Here is a 22329-nt window from a genome sequence, read left to right as displayed (position 1 = left end):
TCTGTGGCGTGTTCCACACTCTTTCAATCAAATTCAGTGAGTCCCCCTTTGCAACTCTTCCTGTCAGGCCGTAACATAATTTTAAAGTAAAATCTCATTGTTTTGCCTTTTCGCACTGATGGCTTTTATTTTTCTATTGTTTGCAATTTTGTAAAACTAAGTTAATTTAGGTATTTTGCTGTTGGTTTTACGTTAGTATATATTTTGGTTAAATGTAGTGTTAATTTGCTTTGGTTGAAAAAGCTTAAGTTTTTGTGGCGCCATCTATTGAGTGCAGTTTGAAGTGCGGCCTTCCTCAGTGTTCATGCTTCCTTGCCAAATTTGTAACTGTTTATTTTTCTTTGTGGTGACTGGGAGTGTGGTAAGGAGAGGTGACTTGTGACTCTCCCAAAGTATTCTCGAGAGTCTAGTTCAAGGCCGTTTAAGATTCTGGAGCTGCTGATCTGTCTGCTGTTGTGGATTATATATACATATCGTCCTATTGTGAAGATTTCTCGAATGTTCTCGAAGAACAACATCTGCTGTCACTGAGCTGCTTCTTAATGTGAAAAGCAGTTATGCATGTGAAGCTACATGTGGGAGTACGACGTGCAACTGTGATTTAAGTGGCCTACTGGCTTAATCTTGGCGTTGGCAGTTGTGTGTGGATCTGGGCTCGAGAGCCCTTTTCGTCTTTTATGGATGTATCCACTGTATCAGCACCAGAGTGGCCTTGTTGGAGCAAGTAGGGTGTCTTCTCTCAGGTAAGAGGAACATCCCCTGTATCTTTGGCGAGCCGTAGACTAAAGTGTGAATATCCACCAACGGTTTTGAAGTGCAGTTCTTCTGATGGGAGTGACGTTCTGTGACTGCATTTTTTGAGCGATATATGGACTTGTCTGTATTAGTACTGGTCTGTGTCATAAGACCAATCTGTTTGTATTTTTAGCTACACCTTAAAGAGTGTGTAATTATATGGTCTTCTAAAGTGTGTGTTTGATAGTATATTAAGGTGTAGATTGTTATTTCTTAGGTAGGATTATTGTTTCTTTTTGTATGTCCTTCCACTTCTTTCCTTTCTATTTAGTAATAGGTTAGCGTGGTGGGTAAATTTTTTTGGGTCCCTTATTAAGATTAAGATTTGGTTTCTTCACTATGAGTAGGGTTTAGCTTTAGTTATAGGTGACTCTTTGAGTTATTTGATGGCATTTTGTACATTATCAATTTATTACTTTTTGTGAGCCATCAGTGTTCGTACATTTATTGTGAATTAAATATTGTGAAATTTTTGCCTGTGTCTTTCTGGTTTTTCCTCGCTCCTACTGATTTGTTTTTGTCACTGGATTTGAGATTAAAATAAAAGAACCCGTTATGGCTTCCTCCTAAAGGGAGTTCGTAACACTTCCCAATGAGTATATGTCATTTTCTGTGCATTATGAACACACATACTCACCAATTGGTGCACAAGGCATGCATGCTACAAACATGAAACTCGTGATCTTCAGAATGCGTCACTGACCCCAATTATGCGCTGGTAAGCTTTCCCGTTTGTTTTTTTATTTCAGCATCTTCGAGGAATCCAGCGTTTTGCACCTGTCTCTAACCAGCAAGAGCTAAGGTTATTAACCCAACTATTTAATATTATAGATTGTTACTAGTGCCTTTAAGATATATATATATATATATATATATATATATATATATATATATATATATATATATATATATATATGAATAACTTGATCACATGGTATATAAAACGTGATGCTATGTATAAATAAAGGTTTTTGCCACGAAGGAAAAAATGATAAAGCGAGATAGACGAGTACTTATGGTCCTGTTCAGACCCTTTACTAAGGCAAACAGTTTGCCTTAGTAAAGGGTCTGAACAGCACCAAAAGTACTCGGCTATCTCGCTTTTTCATTTTTTCCTTCGTGGCAAAAACCTTTATATATATATATATATATATATATATATATATATATATATATATATATATATATATATATATATATATATGTGTGTGTGTGTGTGCGCTATGTATATCTACAAATTAAATATATCAATATAAACTCAAAAGCTTATGCATTCTGTAAAACGACGCCCTGAACACTATGAGACAGATAAGGCGTGCGTTAAACAAGCGTCAAAAGATCAAATGTCATAGACACCGACCTCTGTGGGAGGACATTCGTTACCTCCTACTGAAATCCATTACCCTTCTTGCCATCTCAATTGCATTCCACTGTTGTTCTAAGAAGCAGAATGTCTCTTATTATCTAAGATCCAGACACTTTCTACTAAGTAATATTCATGTTAAATTGAATTATGTAAGTCTAATGACTATTTTTGTATATTTTTTTAATCCTCCTTTTTTGATGATTGAAACTCCAAAAATATTTGGAACGCTGAAAGAAACTATCCACGCAAAAGCACAATAAACATTATATAATGGCTGGAATACGAAAATAAACCTTCATTTGATGTGACCTTTATATATATATATATATATATATATATATATTATATATATATATATATATAAGCACATTATGTAATAACTATAACACATATTCATACATACATATATTTACACACAAACACACACAACAGGAGATAGCTATGGAGAGACACCGATGAACAATAACCACATTCAAACTTCGTCTGCTGAACATTATATAAACTTCCACAATACCAGCTGATTCATACATCTACAGAAAAGGATCACCACCAGTTCTTAGGTTTCTTTTAACACAATGAGTCCTTCGCCTCTATCCTAGCCTTTCCTTTCCAATACTTCACCAACACTATCCAGCAATTTCTAGCCTTCCCTTCCCCCTCCCAACTAACCCTTTTGGAATAATCTTTTTAAAAACCTATCTTCTTCCATTCTTTCTGCAAGACGACACTCGAAAAGTGCGGTGATCCATCTTTTCACCTACTCGATCCCATTTTACCATTACTTTGCATTACCGAATTTCCTCTCTAGTTCATATTACACGAAATATTATGCAAGTGAAACATTTCATCTGACCGGCTTCCACAGTTTTTCTCTTTCATTCGCATTCACCACTGCATACATACAGATATCTATATATATATATATATATATATATATATATATATATATATTATATATATATATATATAATATATATATATATATAGTATATAATATATATATATATATATATATATTAGATATAGTATAGGTGTCTGCCTGTGCAAGTGGAAGGTATCCATGGGACAAATTTACTCACCTGAAGTAGGCATTAGGCAAGAATGTAAAATCATAATTTTTATTGCCGAATCAAAAGGACGAGGGGTAAAAAGTTGCAAGAGAGGTCTACTTTATGGGTTAAAATAAATGAAAGGAAAAGTGTATCAGCATTCCTCCAAAAGGAAGCGACAAAGGCTGGATTACAGGAATCACCGACATCCGAGGTTCCGAGCGAATGCCAAAGCACTGAGGAGGAAAGGAAGAAGCATCCGCTGACCTACTTTACTCTGCGGAAGAAAATGTTGGCAAAGGTGAATTCGCGGCCCGGAAAAAGATTTAACATGATCTTACCTACTTTTCATTTTGAATTCTACAGAAACTTTACCCTTTCCATATTTACACAGCCGCTATTTCGCTGCAACATCTAAACGATCTTGAAGAGAAGTACGTGGAACATTAGTACATTCGAGGAATAGCGTTAAATAATGAAAGCAGCCTCTACGTTGAAAGAAAAAGGAAAATTCATGCGCATACCGTGTTATTTTGTAGAAGTAAATTCAATATTAAAGGAAAAAGCTACTATAGCAGATTCACATCAACCGTGCATTTGATGTCTAAGCTAGTCCCTTACGACGCTCCTGATTGGCTGTTGATAAGCCAGTTATATGGCTGGAAACTCTCAAGTCTCTCTCGAGAGTTCATATGCATGGGTATGATCTATGTTCCACCGCTCCTGAAGGATACCTTTTTCAAAAGCATCCCTCTGGAGGGTGGAACATACATCCTGCCTATGTGAACTCTCGAGAGAGACTGAGAGTTTCCAGCCCTGTGATTGGCTTATTAACAGCCAATCAGGAGCGTCGTAAGGGACTGGCCTAGACATCAAATACACGGTTAATGTCAATCTGCTATAGTCACTCAGTAATACAAGAATGCAAAGTCTGAATAATTCAGAGAGAGAGAGAGAGAGAGAGAGAGAGAGAGAGAGAGAGAGAGAGAGAGAGAGAGAGAGAGAGAGACTTAATTCAGAAAAATTCTGATAATTAAACAATCATAAAATCGCGGCCATAACTTAAAATCAACAAACTGTGAAATCAGTTTCTTATTAAAAATTAAATGACTTCATGTTGCGAAGTAGTATATAAAATAGGCGCAATATAGTAAAATACTCTAATAACATGAGCCTCATTACGACTAAACGACGGAGGACGAAATTTCCCAAATATTAAATCCCGGTCAGCAATAGTGTCGATAACACGACGCAAATATAAGGAAAATACTGGCAGCGGCTAATGATGTTTTAAGAATAAAAGAAACAGTTCGAGGTAAAAAAAAATTCTGCAAAAAATATTTCCTGGTTGTACAAAACTATCCCAGTACTCAAGGCCAAACTCCAGAGAGGTAGGGAAAAGATGAAAACGGAAGCAAGAATATAGATTAAAATACCATCAAAACGGCATATCACATGGAATATCCATGGACTATAAATAAAATTCGGATCAGAATGCGTAAACAATGTCACTTTTAACATCACAGAAAAATAATACCGATTAAAATCTAGCATATAAGCAAGTGAACATTAACATTAAGGAAAAAAATATATAAATACAAGAATACGAATGTTAGCAACTATAACGAACCAAACCAAAAATAATAATGACATCAAATCATGAACAATAACCTACCAAGTAATGTCAATAAGAACAAAAAACATACGACTAAAATTGAAAATATGACAACAGACTAACGAAACAAGAGTGGGGTGCATATCACAGAACGATGCATAACAATAAAGATAATACGAACAATAACATAGGTAGCTATAATGAAGGCACCAATATAAAGAAAAAAAATTCTTTTTTCCCTTTCAAAAAACGTAGACCTGACCAACGACGCTACACTGACTCTACAAAGGATGCCTGCATACACTCTAATGTCATCTTTAATTCAGAAGTTTGAGGATTCAGACTTCCTATCATCGCCGAAGCAGTTTTTTCCTCTCCTCTCTCTCCTTATATAGTTTTTTTTTTTTTTTTTTTTTTTTTTTTTCTTATTTACACTCTTTCCGTCTTTCATTATCTTTACACCGTCTATGGGTATTCAATCCCACAGAAAGTTTATTTTTCATTTACAGATGTTGGATTTTTAACCCATTTCCAGCTGGATGTTGTTGCGCATTTTGAATGATAATAAATAATTGAAAATAACCGGAAGTTCATTAAATAAATACAAATATATAGGCTAGAACTTCTATGTTACCATGTGAGCAGTCATATAGAAACATCTAGTTCATAAAGGATCAGAGAGAGAGAGAGATGAGAGAGAGAGAGGAGCGAGAGAGAGAGAGAGAGAGAGGTGGAGGGGGGGGGGGGGGGGGGTGGGGGGGGAGGGGGGGGGGTGGTATCGAAGCAAGAGCAAGAGGAAAGCAGAAAACGGTGACCATAAACAGAAAATGACGTAACTCAACTATCTGTTGATGTAGGTGCAGGGCACTGCGAAGGAAGACAGTTTATTACGTAATGAAACTCAGAGAGAGAGAGAGAGAGAGAGAGAGAGAGAGAGAGAGAGAGAGAGAGAGAGAGAGAGAGAGAGAGAGAGAGAGAGAGAGAGAGAGCAAAGTTGTGGAAAGGAACAAGTGGGAAGCAAAATATTTTCCTCATATACTAATTTCAACAAGAAATTAAAATGCCCTTTAAGACGAAAAAAATTAATTCCAAAATACTGAATAAGTTAATTATAATTACATAAAATATCAAGTGTAAACTCATGATATAAGATAAAAATGTTAAATAGTATAAAGTATAACAACATGATCTCTATAGCGCAATCTAAAATACATAAAAAAAGTTCAGATTCATGAGTTAATAATCTCTCTCTCTCTCTCCAGTAAGCAAGGCCCCCAACAGGACTTCATTATTAATTTAGGCTCCCTGAGGTATGGGACGAATCCTCTGTTCAACATCTTGACCTAAATAATGTCACACAGGGGATCCAGGAATAATCTGTTCCTCCGATTGTGGTAGATGGAAGTTTGTTTCAACTAGGACCAAACTATGCACCATGGTCCACTAGAAATAAACAAATAAATCATCTAATGAAAACACGTCGTCAGTAGAACATGTTATTTGCTTAACGATTTTAACTGCGAGTATCTTTCAACAAATCCTGACGAGTATACCAGTTCAAAAAACTCACGGAACCCAGTTCATAATGTTCAGTAATAACGAAAGTGCTGGCCAAGGTCTTGACGCGAGGCGCAAAACGTTGCCAGTGATCAATGACACATCGCTTCTGGAAGCGAAAGTGGCGCCAAAGTTTCCAGAAACAAAAATGGCGCCAAATGCACTTCCCACGCGTCGAAGCATAGCCGCTGAACGGCCCGGCCGAAAAGGGGTTGATAACCTAGAATCAGAAAACCGAGAAAAAGGACACACTTAAAAGCCAATTAACATTGCTACCGCCACGGCAAAAGCCGATCCTCTCTTCTGGCCACGTTATTCGTCTGGTGATTTTTTTTTTTTTTTAAATCTCAGACCCAAGCCATGGTCGGGCGCGTTTGAGCGAGGCCAAAGGGCCAATCGATAAGTCAGTACATGTTCGAATTTCCCGCGGCCAATAGAGTAACACGACCGCAGTTACCCGCTTGGCCGCTAGGTGTCTCCACTTCACGGATGCTCATCTCAAAGCACAAGAAACCTTATGTAGGCTACCAAAGGAAAAAATGATTTTACTTCTTTAGTGCTGATAAAAATGACTGAAACTTTTCGATACAATAATCTTTACGAGGAATCTAAAAGATTTAAAATCTTTAAACGCTCAAAACACTTGAAATACATAATTGTAACTTTGATCTAAATATCAGTAAATAACATCCAAAAGTAATTTTACGGAACAAAAACCAAAGTGAAAATGGTAAAACATAGAAACATAAAGTAAGGGCAAAAGAACTACGAGAATAGCATATAGAGGCCGGTTTTTATTAATGTCGAAATATCACGGAGCTTAATGGGGAGTGGCAGCTGATTGGCTAATGTTAGAGGCGTGACGTCAGAGTGTGGGAGGTTATCCTGTTCCACCAGTATCGACTCGCCCTGAAATCTTTTCCTTTCGTTCTTTGCTCTTATTTTTCCCAGCAAGTTTAATTTTTCTAGGATCCAGTTGAGGAGGGAAATAACAAAAAGATAGACCCTAGGGAATCGATCTGAAATGAAACGTGCACCTTAGAAAACGAGAACAATCAATCTTCTCCATGGCTGAAACGGTACAATCTATGACGTCATTCAAACTGAACGATGCATTTGCGAACTCATTTAAGTGAAGAGAGCAACAGCGCACACACAAACACACATACGCGGCCAGCAGAAGCTATGCCAAGCTCTCTGGAACACCACAGAAGCGTTAAAACGTCGTCGGGGGCATCGGCCATAATGAAGCCCTCAAATAGACATGCCAAACACACGCACACAAAGTCTTACCCTTGAATAAACACGACGATTTTCAACCTCACATACATTCATTCATAAAAATAAATTCCTCAGGCGACGCGGAGATCACGTGTCTGTCGCTGAGGGAGGAATCCCGCCGTATTTAAGTGTATGATGAATGGAATACATGATTGCCCTCCAAGTTATGCCTAACTGTGAACCGCTGCCATACCCGACTGATAACGCTGGTTGCAAGCCTCAGTATTGCTGGGTATTTGACAATCCGAGACCGTTAACCATCAGCTCCAACGTTCCCTTTTATCCAGGCTCAGGACCCGCATGAGTATTAAAACTTACGGCAGTTGTGACGAATTGAATGTGATTCAATTAATTGCATTAGCTAAACGTTCCACTGCGACACACAAGAAATTTTTTCTTTATAAAACGTCGCCGTAACAGTCTTCCCAATATGGAAACTTGAAACAATGACTAAGCGCTATGAGTAAGTGTTTCAACGGTCATAACAACTGGCTTGTACCCCCATTTTTTTATTCTTTTTATTTTATTGAAAAGGCAGTTCGACTGGGGCGGACAGATGGTCAGAACTTACGCATTGGATTTTCCGTTAGCAGTCAACTACTACTACTACTACTACTCGCTCTCTCTCTCTCTCTCTCTCTCTCTCTCTCTCTCTCTCTCTCTCTCTCTCTCTCTCTCTCTCTCTGTCGACTACGAATGACTCGATTCGATCACACCCTACGAAAGCCCGGACAGAAGAGGACGGATGAGCCTTTGGAAAGCACAACTGGTAAGTGAAGCGCAACTGCTGGCGAAAAGTACATTTATTTCTTAATAAGTCTCCTAGTAAATGAATATGGGTTATACGAGACCTGAAATCCAACAGCGTAATAATAATAATTGGTTGTAACTAAAACAAGATAATCCTTAGCCTACATGGATACAATTCAAATTAAAAGATAAAATGTAGCACGCACAAAATTTTCGCAACCCCCCCACCCCACCCACAAACTACGTATTATTACCTAAAACACAACGTGCAGCCAAGTTCACTTTGACATCTCTCCCCCCACCCACCCTCACCCAAACACACACACACATAACCACACACGCATACACAAAGTGAGAGGACCTTATTTATATACTTATTATTGTTTCTTACGACTCGAGGAAAAGGTAAAAAGAAAACAAATATGTTCATTTTAATATTTTCTCAGCACATTCACGGAATGAAGATGACAAACCCACATTATCTGCTCTAACTTTGATCCACCACAGCCGAGTAATTAATTGGTAAATAATTCATTATTTAGGCCATCCAGCGACACGAAGATTTTTAAATATACTTATATGATCTTTATACATACATACATACATACATACAAACACACACACACACACAAGCACATTATATATATATATATATATATATATATATATATATATAAAGACAAAACCACAAAGGAAAGAGAAACAACGAAGTTCATCAAGGTCTTTCGACTTTTTGTTCTTTACTTATATAGCTATTCTTCACGTACCATATTTTCGTGATTCTGTTATATGTAAGTATAATTATGTGTATATATACAAAAAAAAATTTGTGATTTAAAACACACGGAACTTTTATATATGTATACTGAAATAATTTATTATGCAATGGGCATTATAACTGATAAGCGTATTTGCCTACCCCCGCCCCCCCCAACCCTCACCTTAGGCACATGCGTTTATCAACTTCATACCCCTTGGATGAGTTATTCATAAGTCTGGCAAATTCGACATTATGCAAAATGTGTGACATAGACACGCATATTATATCTATATATATATATATATCTATATATACTATATATATATATATTATATATAATATATATATACATATATATTATACACAGTCGAAGATATAAGGGAGGTACAACTGAAAGATACAAGAGTGAATGAATAATTTTAGTGCAAGAATGACAAAGGAAAGGACTAATGAGGAAGGAAGGAAATTGAGAAGTTGGAGAATGGGAAAACACCAGGAGTTAATTAAATTACCTATGGGATTCTGTGTTATAGCGGTGAATCTATGGCCGAGCGGCTGACCAGTGTGTAAGGCAAGTCTGCATGATGGACAGGTCCTAAGCCTAATACACTGGGCGAGAGAAATCATTCCTTCGTATCAGGACACCTGTCTTATGTATAATGCCAAAAATTGTGACAAAAATGCGAACAGACAATACTATTTTGAATGTCACATTACTATGAAAATTAATATCAACAGTTCCTCATGATGTGTGTGTGTGTGTGTGTGTGTGTGTGTGTGTGAGAGAGAGAGAGAGAGAGAGTTCTCGCAAAAACCAATATGTGCAAGGCAAAGGTAGTGGATTCAGCATTAGCGAAACGCTACGCGGAGAGAGAGAGAGAGAGAGAGATTTATAACGAAAAGCCGAAAAACCTTACCAAAAGATTGTAGAGATGTGGAAAATAAAGATAGAGGTCTTGAGCTGCATGTTGACTGGTACACTTGCAAACATGTTACCGTTGCTTTCGTTACAATTTTCGCATTTATACCTTTTCCCTTTAATAGAGCGACGACCCCTTATTCGTCAGCCTCACGGCTCCTGGCATGCTTCTGAGGATGATTGCGAGCCACCCAATTTGATGCGCTATTACATGCATAGTTCACTGCTGAGCTAAATAACGATACAATGTATTTTCTTTCAAAAAGTGGAAACATTCTTGTGGAGCAAGTCCAAATGACAGTAATGACAAAAGGTACCAAATGCAGTCAATTTGAAGAACCAAGATAAAAAATGTTTAACGTAAACCGTTCGGGTAAACGTTCACCTGAACAAACGTTTCGAGTGAAAATGCTGGTTGGTAAGCCTTACTCGGAGGTCTGTTATAAAGTTCTAAGCACTGAGTTTTCTGATAAGGTTGCCAGACTAATACACCCGATACTAGTCCCACACATATAAGCTCGATAGTCAAGGAAGCATATTCGTCAACATTACTTTAAGGAGTTACGCAGTTCAGCACTTCGAAGAAAAATGTGGATCCGGGAAGTTTGTTGATTAACTTCCGTGATTCATAAACCAGTAGCACAAAGTATAGGCATATTATTGCCTGGCAAAGCCTGTTTTCTCACTGTCTTAAGGTGCCAAGGCACTCAGATCTCTTTCCTTAAGCAAATCACACGCTATGGTATGAGGATGCTCCAGCCATTTGATTATCGCAACAAGCAGGCCGGTAATCTCTCTCTCTCTCTCTCTCTCTCTGGCAACTTGGAAGAGTGAAACGAATAAACACACTTGGCCTCAGATGTTCGCTCACTATATCCTAACGCAGAGGTGGCCAAACAGTCGATCACGATCTACCAGTCGATCGCGGCTACTTGTTTGGTCGATCGCCGTTCCCCCACAATCTTATATAAACAAACAAAAACACAAGCATACATTTACATATATATATATATATATATAATATATATATAATATATATATATATATATATATATATATATATATATATATATAAAAGTGAGTATATTTTACTCATATTTTCTCGTATTATGGCGCTTTTTGAATTTTTTTTTTCCCACGTAATATTATGTGATTATGTAGTATGCTAGATCGTACATGAGTTTTAGTCTTGAGAGTAGACCTCGGAGTCCAAAAGTTCGGCCACCCCTGTCCTAAAGGGTTCCAAAGCTTGATGAAGGCGATAAGATGCCTTGTAATGCTGTAAATTCAATTACCGGTCTCAGGAATTTTCCATGGCGCCAATGAATAGGTGATACCGCTTACATCCATCGACGTAACAATACCATATAAATTTACTGACCTTACTTTTACTGCACACGGTTATTTTCAGCGTGAAACCGTTTCATTAATGTTCCTGGCTCCTGAGAAGAAACGAGACAAAGAGTAACTACAACATTCATACTTGAACTGCTAAATCAAGGATGAACCAACTTTGTTGTAAAAATCCACAGCATCAGTTCCTCCATACTATTATTGGAAGATTTTTAGACAAATAAGTTTTAGGCCTTCGGTCTTTTTCTTTTCTATTTTTGTTTACCCAACCATATGTTCTTTTGATTTAGTAGAAAAGTTAAAAGACATTTTAGTTATGAAAACAGATCAATCAGCTCGTATTAACAACAAAAGATCCTAAGCATATTGTTTAAGTCAGGTGTTGATAATTCACCATGTGAGATAAGCTGCAGATAAACAAAAAATATCTTATATGTTAGAAATCTCCGGATTTCGTATATCATGTTCTTTCCTTCAAGATTATATGCTGTTGTATAGACTGTTGAGGAGCAGGGATCTTGGAGATGGATTTTGATGTCTGGACTTTTCCTCGATGAACGTTGTTTTGTTTCATGCGATTTTTTTTTATTCTTTTGATAAGTACCAGGCGTGTATATCCTGTTTCTGTTTCCTATAAAGAGCATATGTGTATATGTATGTATGTATATGTATATGTATGTATGTATATATATATGTATGTATATATATATATATATATATATATATATTGAAAAATTTAACTCATCATATTTATCTAAGAAACTATTTTACTTTTACATTTTGTGTTCGTGCTGGTCCGTTTCAAGCCCCTAAATGAAGGTTCCAACCCGTTGCGAAGGTATTCATTCAAAGGAATGTCCCTTCGCCTGCACTCTATTCTCAAAAACATATCACAGATTAATAATGAAGTTACAAGTTGAAGAGCGCCTAAAACCACTTATATCTACCCTGCTTGGAAGCAGTAGCCTAATCAACTTCTTTCGCTTTAAGAATTGAGAGATTGAGTTATGTAGGACAACGACACAAAACCTACGGTATGCTGATCTGCTACATTTCCATGCAGTCGTACGGAACTATTTCTATTTTTTTTACCTCAAAGACATACAAAATACTTAGCTACAAAAATTATACTCATACAATGAAAACAAATAAATATGCTCAGCCTCAGCAACATTACCGCAAACACAAATTCTTGGTCTTCAATGCATAAAAACCTACAACAAAGACCAATATGTTTTTTAAAACAAAACATAAACGCCCTTCTTATCAGGCTACCGTGTTACGTCACTTATCATTTCAGGCTTAAATGCCGGTGTTGAGTCACTTTGGTTTCAGCAAGGTCGCTACGAAACTTTTTAAATTAAATACCCCTTTTACAGTGGAACTTCGTTACAAATGTTTGCCCTCTATGGGTCAATTAAAAAGTACAAATGGTAAGCAGACGATTAGTGACCCTATCTCCATATTAAATGCCTTCTTTAAGTAGGATGCAATATATTTTAGCAAAAAATTCATTGCTCTAGCCGTCTGCAGCCCACGAAGTCCACTTAGGGGCATACGAAAGCAATCTTTGATAATGCTTTTTTTAATGTTATTTCCGCTTACCAAAAAAATTTCTCCGTGAGTATCAGCATATATTTATGGACACCACACTACTCTAAAATAAACTTTACAAGGTCTCGAAAATATTGTCATGTTTATTTGTTCTTAAATCTCCGATAAGGAATTATGCGTTGGATTTGATTTGTCAACAAATTGGATTTTGGGAGATCGGGGACCAGTATAACGGGCACGGGGACGGGGGGTTTCAGTAAATTGCAGTCTTGGAGAAGGCTTGCGATTTCCGTGACTCAAGTTAACCTCTTCTATCTCATTTACATATTAGGGTACTGTACTCATTCCCTCGAAACAAGTTTTCAATATAAATGTCCTCAGACATGTTGCAGATGAATAATAATAATAATAACAATAATAATAATAATAATAATAATAATAATAATAATAATAATAACCACCTTGTCTAAACGTTCTGAAATTACATAAAAGTAAGGAAAACGTAATTGCCATGCTCCAACAATTGAAAGTTTTGAAAGCACCTAAGACCTCACACGAACACACAGTATATGTATGTATGTATGTATGTATGTATATGTATATGTGTATATATATATATATATATATATATATATATATATATGAGAGAGATAGAGAGAGAGAGAGAGAGAAGAGAGAGAGAGAGAGAAGAGAGAGAGAGAGAGAGAGAGAGAATGTACTCAAAAGGTTTGGTTACGAAGCCATTCATGGACTGTATAAGGAAACTGGGATAGACAACTGTACTGACATAAAGAAAACTTCTATGGGAAAATAAATTATGCAAGAACTTTTGTTGTGAGAAATGATTTACGGAACAGTTACTAACACGTGTTTGAAATCAGCGCAGTGGCATTACAGGAACACCTGACAAACGAATACAAATTTCTAAATCTAGCCTCTAGATTCATAGGTTTTGAAAATTCTACTTTACAGTATTTTATGGTATTCTTAAGAACCAAGGATTTATCAATGTATTCCTAGAGAAAGGAGTCTCTCAGCAACTTGGAAACGAAAATATTCACACGAAAGAAAAATACGGGACACGATGGGAAACCTTACAACTACTGCCATCTATTGCGGGAATTGCGCAAGAAGTGACGACTAGCGCCATCTATCGAGCCGGAGGTGCAGGTAGGACCCCTTTTTCTCACCATTCTTCTGTTGGGACCACCATAATGCCTCGAAGGAACGTTGGTTACGCCCGAACAATTGGTCTTTCTTTACTGAAAAGTACACAGCTGTCGGTTCGCAGAGGGGAAAATACATCGCCAAAATTTAATTTTTATAATCAACTTGATAAAAATTATCTGCTAAGCTCTATAAACTGTTACTGAGGCTGCTTGTGTTTTACCATCATTACTTTCATTTCACACACACACACACAAAATATTTACAAACTGGCTGCAGCATCAGTGGGAGTAAAAAAAACAACAACAACAAAATCACCAAATAGCAGTATCAACAATAGCAGCAACAAAAGCAACGGCAACAATAAAACACAGAAGCAGCGATGTGGACAGGAGTGGCAAGTGGCAACATCACGAGAAAAACAAGTGACCTTGCTAAATGCAACCTCCAAATCGATCTTGCCCCCCAAGTATAGCCATAATCATGTGTTGCCTATGAATGCATCGCAAGCAGCCAACAAGCAAGCACTCCCAGTACAAAAGAGTGACAGAACGGATGAGGAGGGGGGGAGAGGAGAAGGAGAGGAGGAGGGAATTCATGGAGGAGAGCAAAGAAAGAGGGTGAGAGGGAATACGGGAACTCGGAGGCAATGTTTGATAACTGGCTGCGCCCATGGGATATCTGAAGGGTGTGCTGGGGGAAAAAAAGGTTGTGCAGAGAAAGAGAGTACGCTTTAAATGTAAGTGTGTGTGTGTGTGTGTGTGTGTGTGTGTGTGTGTGTGTGTGTGTGTGAATAAGAATATTCAGTTTACACCCAGAGAAACCTGGACATTCGGGGATATGCGAATTTATAATGAGAAAACAGACAAACACAGAAATGATAGAAATATAGTACGCATTAACTGGGTAAAAGTTCAAGAATACCCGGGTGATTAATTAAGTGAAATGAGTAAAAAAAAAAAAAAAAAAAAAAATTAGGGAAACCAGAATAAGCATAAAAGAAGACAGAGAGAGAGAGACTTCGAACTAAACGTGAGAGGGTGAAAAAGTGCAATAAAATCTTATCTGTTTTAAGAGTCAAACCTGAACTTACAAACAACAGGGAAACACTCAACAACGGAAACAAGTAGAAAAAAGCCAAGGACAAGAGACAGAAAGATCTTTGTCTGTCTCTGTCATCATCCTAGAAGAAACAGGGGGAAAAAAAGGAAGGGGGGGAGGTGATTTTCATTCACTGGACAAGAAAAGCTTGCACGACTTTCGTCTCTTAAACTTCATTGTATTATAGTCACTTCGATATTTTCAGCACCATGTAATACTGTCAAAGTTTTGCTTACTCAAATTGTTGTTTATACAAATAATATATCTACAAAAACCAACTCCAGTGACGAGAGAGAAAAAAAAAAAAAAAAAAAAACCCACCCACCGAAGTTTCTTCGGCGCAATCAAGTTTTCTGTACAGCGTATAATGCTGTATGAGACGCGGCCTATAAAACTTTCAGTCACACCCTAGTGGTGGCCTGTCCAATAGCGCTGCCAGACGCACGATCATGGGTAACTTTAACATTTAATAATATAAAAACTACTGAGGCTAGAGGGTTGCAATATGGTATATTTGATGATAGGAAGGTGCATGATCAACATAAGAATATCAGCCATCTACCCTCTGTAATTTTTAAGATCTGCGGGAAGACAGAAAAGTGAAGATGGACAGACAAATAACTTTCTGAATGGTTTTCTTTTACAGAAAACTAAAAAGGAACTAATCTTCCGTATTACTGAAATTTACAACTATAAAAGTTATGCCTGAAATACCGTACATAATTAGTATAATTATCAAAGTGTAGAAAAAACATCTCTAATAAAAATTCTCAACTCCCACAGAGGTATCCGACCTTATGATGAAAAAGCATTCCAGATTTGAACGCGATCATATTTTAACGTAACCTACGAATTTCAATTCCAGTGAGTGCTGAAGTTCTCCAGGACTCGGATCAAGTACAAGAAAACTGCAGCTTACCAATTTCATCAGAGTAAAATTAATCTTCAAAACGAACCGGGCTCATTGCAAAAGGAAAGAAACAAAGCAAAACCACTGAATGAATATGTTCGTAACCGTGGACCTGTCTCGCACTAATAATTAAATTTCATTACGATGATGTTACAACAGCCTGATTTACTCCTCTACCCGAAGGTCAATATTCAAAGTCAGCAGTGGTTCTTTGATCAATGACTGACACCAGAAGGACCTCTCTAACCGTGAGTTCGAACAAGTTCTACTCTCTACGCTATATGAATACAGGGATTAAAAGCGTTCCTTTCCTCGTTTTTTCATGGTGTCTTCTTTACCTTCTAGTCATACACTACTTTCAGCTACTCGTTCACACTTATAGATTCTCACAGTGCCAATAACGAGGGATTTGTTCTTACATGGAAGGTGAAAATTACTACAAAATCAAGCTAAAGGAGAACTTAATCGGCCCTGCAAATGAACGTCTAGCAATTTCCCTAACGTACCATACGGTCTCTCGAGAGATATTTGTTTCGGCAACATCGAATAAAGAAACCTTTGATGTTTAGAGTGTATTATTCGGAAATGTTAACACAGAAGAAGGAAGACACCCAAGCCCCCCCCCCCCCCCCCCACCCCCCCACACCCCCCCCCCCCCCCCCCCCCCCCACCCCCCCCAAAAAAAAATATATACATATACATATATATATATAATAAATATATATATATATATATATATATATATAGATTATAATAAAATTAAGAAAAAGCTATAGCACTGGCACAGCTTCGTGTACAGGAAAGCAGGTGATTCATCCGCGATTCTGCGGTACAAAATGAAAGCAGCAGAATTTTTTTTTTTTTTTTTTAATCTCTGGAACTGATCCTATTCGAGGAAATATTTAGAAGAACTAACTATTATGAGACACCATGACCTTGAACGTTCTCTGACTGAAACTCCGATAACATTACATGAATAACTGGTAATAGGTAAGTTGACATTAACACGAGATTCTCCAATAAGTCTTTGTTATAACAATGAAAATAAGAATTTTCTCCGATATCACGAGAAAAGATTCCATACACAGACAGCAAAAACATTATCAACATAAGATATATAAACTTTCATAAAATAATATATATAAATAAAACTTTCAGGCCGACAAATTACAAAGCAATCTTCCACAAAATGAAATGGCCAAATGCTAAAGAAGAAAACTGGTAAGAAAGTAACAAATAATGACATATCAGCACATCTGTTGGAAATGAGGGTATACTAAGTCTCCAGAACGTCTAAGTTTGTTTTCGTGCATTAGAAGGGAAAAATCTTGGTTACTCAAACTGAATCTACAGTGATCCATCACAATATTCCACTGATGCCTGTACTGCACAGCTAAGATTTGTTTTTAGCCTCAATATGCCTTGGCATTTAAAGGCCGGACATTGACACTGAACTTGAAAAAAAAATGGCTAAACTTTAATGAAAATTTTAATGCCGCTTGGAACTTCACACGAACGAGCGTCAACGCTACGCTTAACCCACTTCTTCTATCCGGATTTGAGACAGGAACATGTAAACAAACTCTCCCGGCAATTTAGAAAATAATTCTCCCGCACACGAAGCTGCATCCCCGGCTAAATTCAATAATCAATAATTGATCCTTGACATACATCCCTTCCTCCAACGCCAAAGGGCAAATGAAGAACAATTCTGAACTAATATGTCTTAATGAATATTGGATCATTATACTAAACTCGTTATCTATTCTACAAATTTATTTTTAAAAATCTGCGTTTTAAGCTTAGAGTAAACGTTAGTTCTCGTGCGTTTTCTAACCATGGATTTTAGGTACGCGTGAACCACCAAGACCTAGACATTGTAACATCCAACCTGGGCAGCCTTGAGGAAGAGATAATATGGTAAGCATGAGGTGCCAAATTAAGACCTTGCTTAATTTATTATCATTTAAATACGACCATCCTCAGAGCCAGAGATCTAGTAAGCAATGGGTTTCAGAAAAGCCACTTCCGTCTCATTGTTTCCATATCTAAACATTATTCATATTTAAACAAAACTAAAACGATAAGTCAAAATACTGATAACGAAAATGTCGTTACATATCCTTATGAAAAGGAGCAAAAAAAATAAAATTAAAAAGAAGCAACAGGCTGCCCTTCCTATAATACTCCATGATAAGAGGAAGTATAAAAACTTCGTAAATTCTACGGAAACCAAATTTCCCAAAAATTGCCATCAGCTACATCTCCATATTTTGCCTCATCTACCCTCCTGCGGTACATTTACTAATCCCATTCCCCCTTCCATCACAAATTCAATTCTTTCCCACATAATACACACACTGTTGGCTTGTCAGGCCACTTTGTACCGCACAACGGCTCACAACACTCTCCCTCCTACGTCTGAAATCAGGTGGCTGACCTATGGCAGTGATGTTAATATAGTGAAAGGGTAGTATCGATGTGAATTTCGTAAATGAACAAGTTGCGGTCACCCATTCAAGCGCTAACCAGAGAGATCTTTGGCGATACATATTTAGAACAATATAAATTACTAAATAGTTACTTATGCCTTAAACCGCCACAAACGTCATAGATGCTGATAACTCAAGGGATTAAAAAAATATTTGGTAACACAAGAACTTACAAAACTAACACCTTTCCAAGCCAGCGTTCACTCCCCAGTTCGAATACCTAATAAATAATTTTTATTAAACATCTTCAAATTTCAAAATTTCCATGACTTCTAAGAAGGGAGAGTATAACATTTACATCGTAAAGCAACATTCCATTGTAGGAAATGCCCGCAAGATTAAAGAAAGAGAAGCAAGTTCGAAATGCTAAATGAATAACAAATAAGAAAAAATTATCTTATGAAAACAAAATTATATAAATAATACGGTATATACCTATTTATATGTATATGTACATTATATATATATATATATATATATATATATATATATATATATATATTATATTAATCTATACACTCCAAAATGAGTCCAACAGAGTACACAGCGAACAAAATTTATGCAATTTTTCCACAGTACGAATGTAGTATACCTTTAAGTGATACCGCGACGCGGGGAGGTTCTCATTGTCTGCAGTTTAAACGCCATATAAAAGATCGAAAAAAAAAAAAATGTCTTTTGTCGGTGGCGGAGGGGAGGGGGGGGGGGAGAGAGAGAGAATATACAAACACACACACATTCCTCTCTCTCTCTCTTATACCCTATTAAATATATATATATATATATATATATATATATATATATATATATATATATATATAATATCTCTCTCTCTCTCTCTTCTTCTCTCTCTCGCTCTCTCTCTCCCCCCACCTCTCTCTCTCTCTCTCTCTATATATATATATATATATATATATATATATATATATATAGATATTATGATAGATATACCATTCTAGAAGGCTTATAAAGAACTCCCCAAGAATATCTGAACATCTCACATGACGCCATAAAATGTCAACGGTCAGTTTCTCTCAAATTGAGAAGAGCGTCTCCTCCCCCCAACATCCCCCAAAAAGTTCGTTGGGCGTTAGCGTCCCTTACATGGGCACTCATTGGGCAATAGACCTAAGGAGAGGTGCCAGATTCAATCATGGCCTAGAAGGAATATATCGTATTGGAGGAAGGAAGAAACTAAGGCGTCCCCTTGTAGGTCAGCAGTTAGGTGTCAGTCCGGCAAGAGGGCAGGACTTTACGGTTCCCCTTAGGTCCCTTCCCCGGTTACCATCCTCGGTCTGAAACTCGGTTTTTTATAGAATTTAGCTTTACTCTCACTCGGGCCCTTGTGTAATTTTATTAGAATATAAGACCGGTGTTAAATTAATCACTGAGCGTTTGATTTTTGCATGACCCACAGTAACTTAAGAGACCCACGCGACCCAGGTCGGGGTCATATATATATATATATATATATATATATATATATATATATATATATATATATATATAAATCTGTCTTGAGCTTTGCCAATTTCTACAATGAGTCGTCGTATCCTAACAGCCTTCACATTCCTATGTCCAATGCAACCTGACATCTTAAAACTTTCTCCTGCATGTCATCTCCTATATTATTCTTCATCTAAACTTTGGCCTTCATTTTTTTTCACCTTCCCTCCATCCCCACGCTCATAACCCTTTACCACACGTAATGTTCTCTAAGCAAAACATAACCAAACCACTGTACGTAAGTCTTCCTTCCGAGCCTTCTCCCATACTTGCCCTACCTTAACTGTTCCTGTAATAAATTCATTTCAGATCTTATCTACTCTTGTGACTCTGCACATCCATCTCAGCATCCTCATCTCCGTCACATCCATTTGCCTTTCTTGAGCCTTGTTCATTGGCCACTTCTCGGCTCCGTAAACCCTCGCTGGGCTGACTACACTTCTGTAGAAACTTTCCTTTGACTTGGCACTAATGGCCCCGTCGCCTAATATGCCTGACGACCTTCTCCACTTCATCCAAGTACCAAGTATAGATAAATATACATACATATACATAAATATACATATATATACATATATATTTTATATATATGATTAAAATATGAGAGAGAGAGAGAGAGAGAGAGAGAGAGAGAGACAGAGAGAGAGAGAGACTAATTACAAAAAATTCTAAATATCGGTTGTAACCGCAGGAAACTATTATGTAATTTTCGTAGTCTTTAAGGACACACAACTTTAACCCAGTCTTTACTTAGTAGTAGATCCAAAACTGGTTTATTAATATATAAAATATGTAACAAACAATATTATGAAACAGAACGTCCATATGTTCTATCACAGTCAAACAAAATAGTCTTGAATGCAGTTAAACTCCAAAAACGCATGAACAAAATCCAGTAATCAAAAGAATTGACAATCAAATGTGGTAGGTGAGTAATAAAACAATATTAATAGCCCTTTTGATTCTGCAATGAGAAGTTTTACCCATGGTGACTCCATCTCGAAAAGAGAGAATGGTCAAGCACAGACAGGTGAACCTTGTTAAACAGGGTTGCTCAAAACTTTGAACAACCTCAGCGTTATTATATCAGCGCCAAAGTACCGTAGTTATTAAGTGTAAGGAAAAATCTTTCTGCATATATCTGGCACCTAGTCTACCCAAATCTACAATATGTGTATATGGCGCAATTTTCACCATTTACACGCAAATGTGTAAAATAATACAGGCGAATAAGAGCAGTTCTGGTGCAAATCGCATTTTCACTGTCTCGGAAATTAGATAGTTCACAAAAAAATATACGACTAACCAGAATCCCAATTGAAAGAGAAAAACAAGTAAACGAGTTTCAAGCGATCGTCAGAGGAAATACATCTACGTACCTGTCTCCCTTGGGAGTCCTGATCCATTGGCACCAACGGAAGTCGCCTCCAGACCTGAAATTTAGATGATAATAACATTAAAATGTATCCCCATTAAGATCAAAGTGGAATAGCGCGCACACACACACATATATATATGTATATTTGTGCGTGTGTACGTTTGCAAGAGCCGGAAGTATTATTATTATTATTTTAATATAAGAGTAACATCGTGGTTATTCCATACTGTATTATCAGTTCCCTCCCAGTTTTGCTTCGTAGCATCGATAAGGATACGAAGACAATAAACTTTAAGACATTTTGCAATGAGCGAACGTGCAACTTATTTAAGAGCTGAATGGTAGGTCAGTTTAGCGAAATACGCCTTATGTCTATTACCTCCTGCAAGTTCCGATACTCTTTCTCCAACACGTCTCACTAACATGCATCTCTTTTAGATAGGCAGCTGGTTTTATTCCATCACATTCGAACCTTCATCCTAGCCAAGAAGGATGACGGTACAACGGCATATTCTCAGAGGAAGAAATAATCTGGCATAAGGTAGCTTAAAAAGTACATACTTCAGCACACGAAAAAATAAGTACTCGGAAGAGAAGATTCACTCACTGGTGCTACTAGAACCGCATTCGGCATCTTAAAAGGATTCTTCATCGGTATATCTGAATGATTTCAGCAGGGGCGATTAATCCGTGGTTCGGCCAAATTTCAAATATTCTGAAAGTAGTTACTAGGAAAAACCAAACGCATTTCCTTACAGATTGCTGTAGTGTTACAG

At 37.1% G+C, this 22329-nt stretch overlaps 1 long non-coding RNA gene across 1 annotated transcript in view; it reads right to left on the bottom strand.

Annotated features, from left to right (window-relative positions):
* Positions 1-22329, bottom strand: part of LOC135204200 (uncharacterized) — a 654266-nt gene that overhangs the window by 230648 nt on the left and 401289 nt on the right. The window contains exon 2 of the long non-coding RNA XR_010312127.1: positions 21555-21608. This is a non-coding gene — a long non-coding RNA (uncharacterized LOC135204200). The remainder of the gene's footprint in view (positions 1-21554; positions 21609-22329) is intronic.

The sequence above is a fragment of the Macrobrachium nipponense genome, chromosome 24, assembly GCF_015104395.2.
Source record: "Macrobrachium nipponense isolate FS-2020 chromosome 24, ASM1510439v2, whole genome shotgun sequence".
NCBI lineage: Eukaryota > Metazoa > Arthropoda > Malacostraca > Decapoda > Palaemonidae > Macrobrachium > Macrobrachium nipponense.
This window is presented reverse-complemented; position numbering and strand designations above follow the sequence as displayed.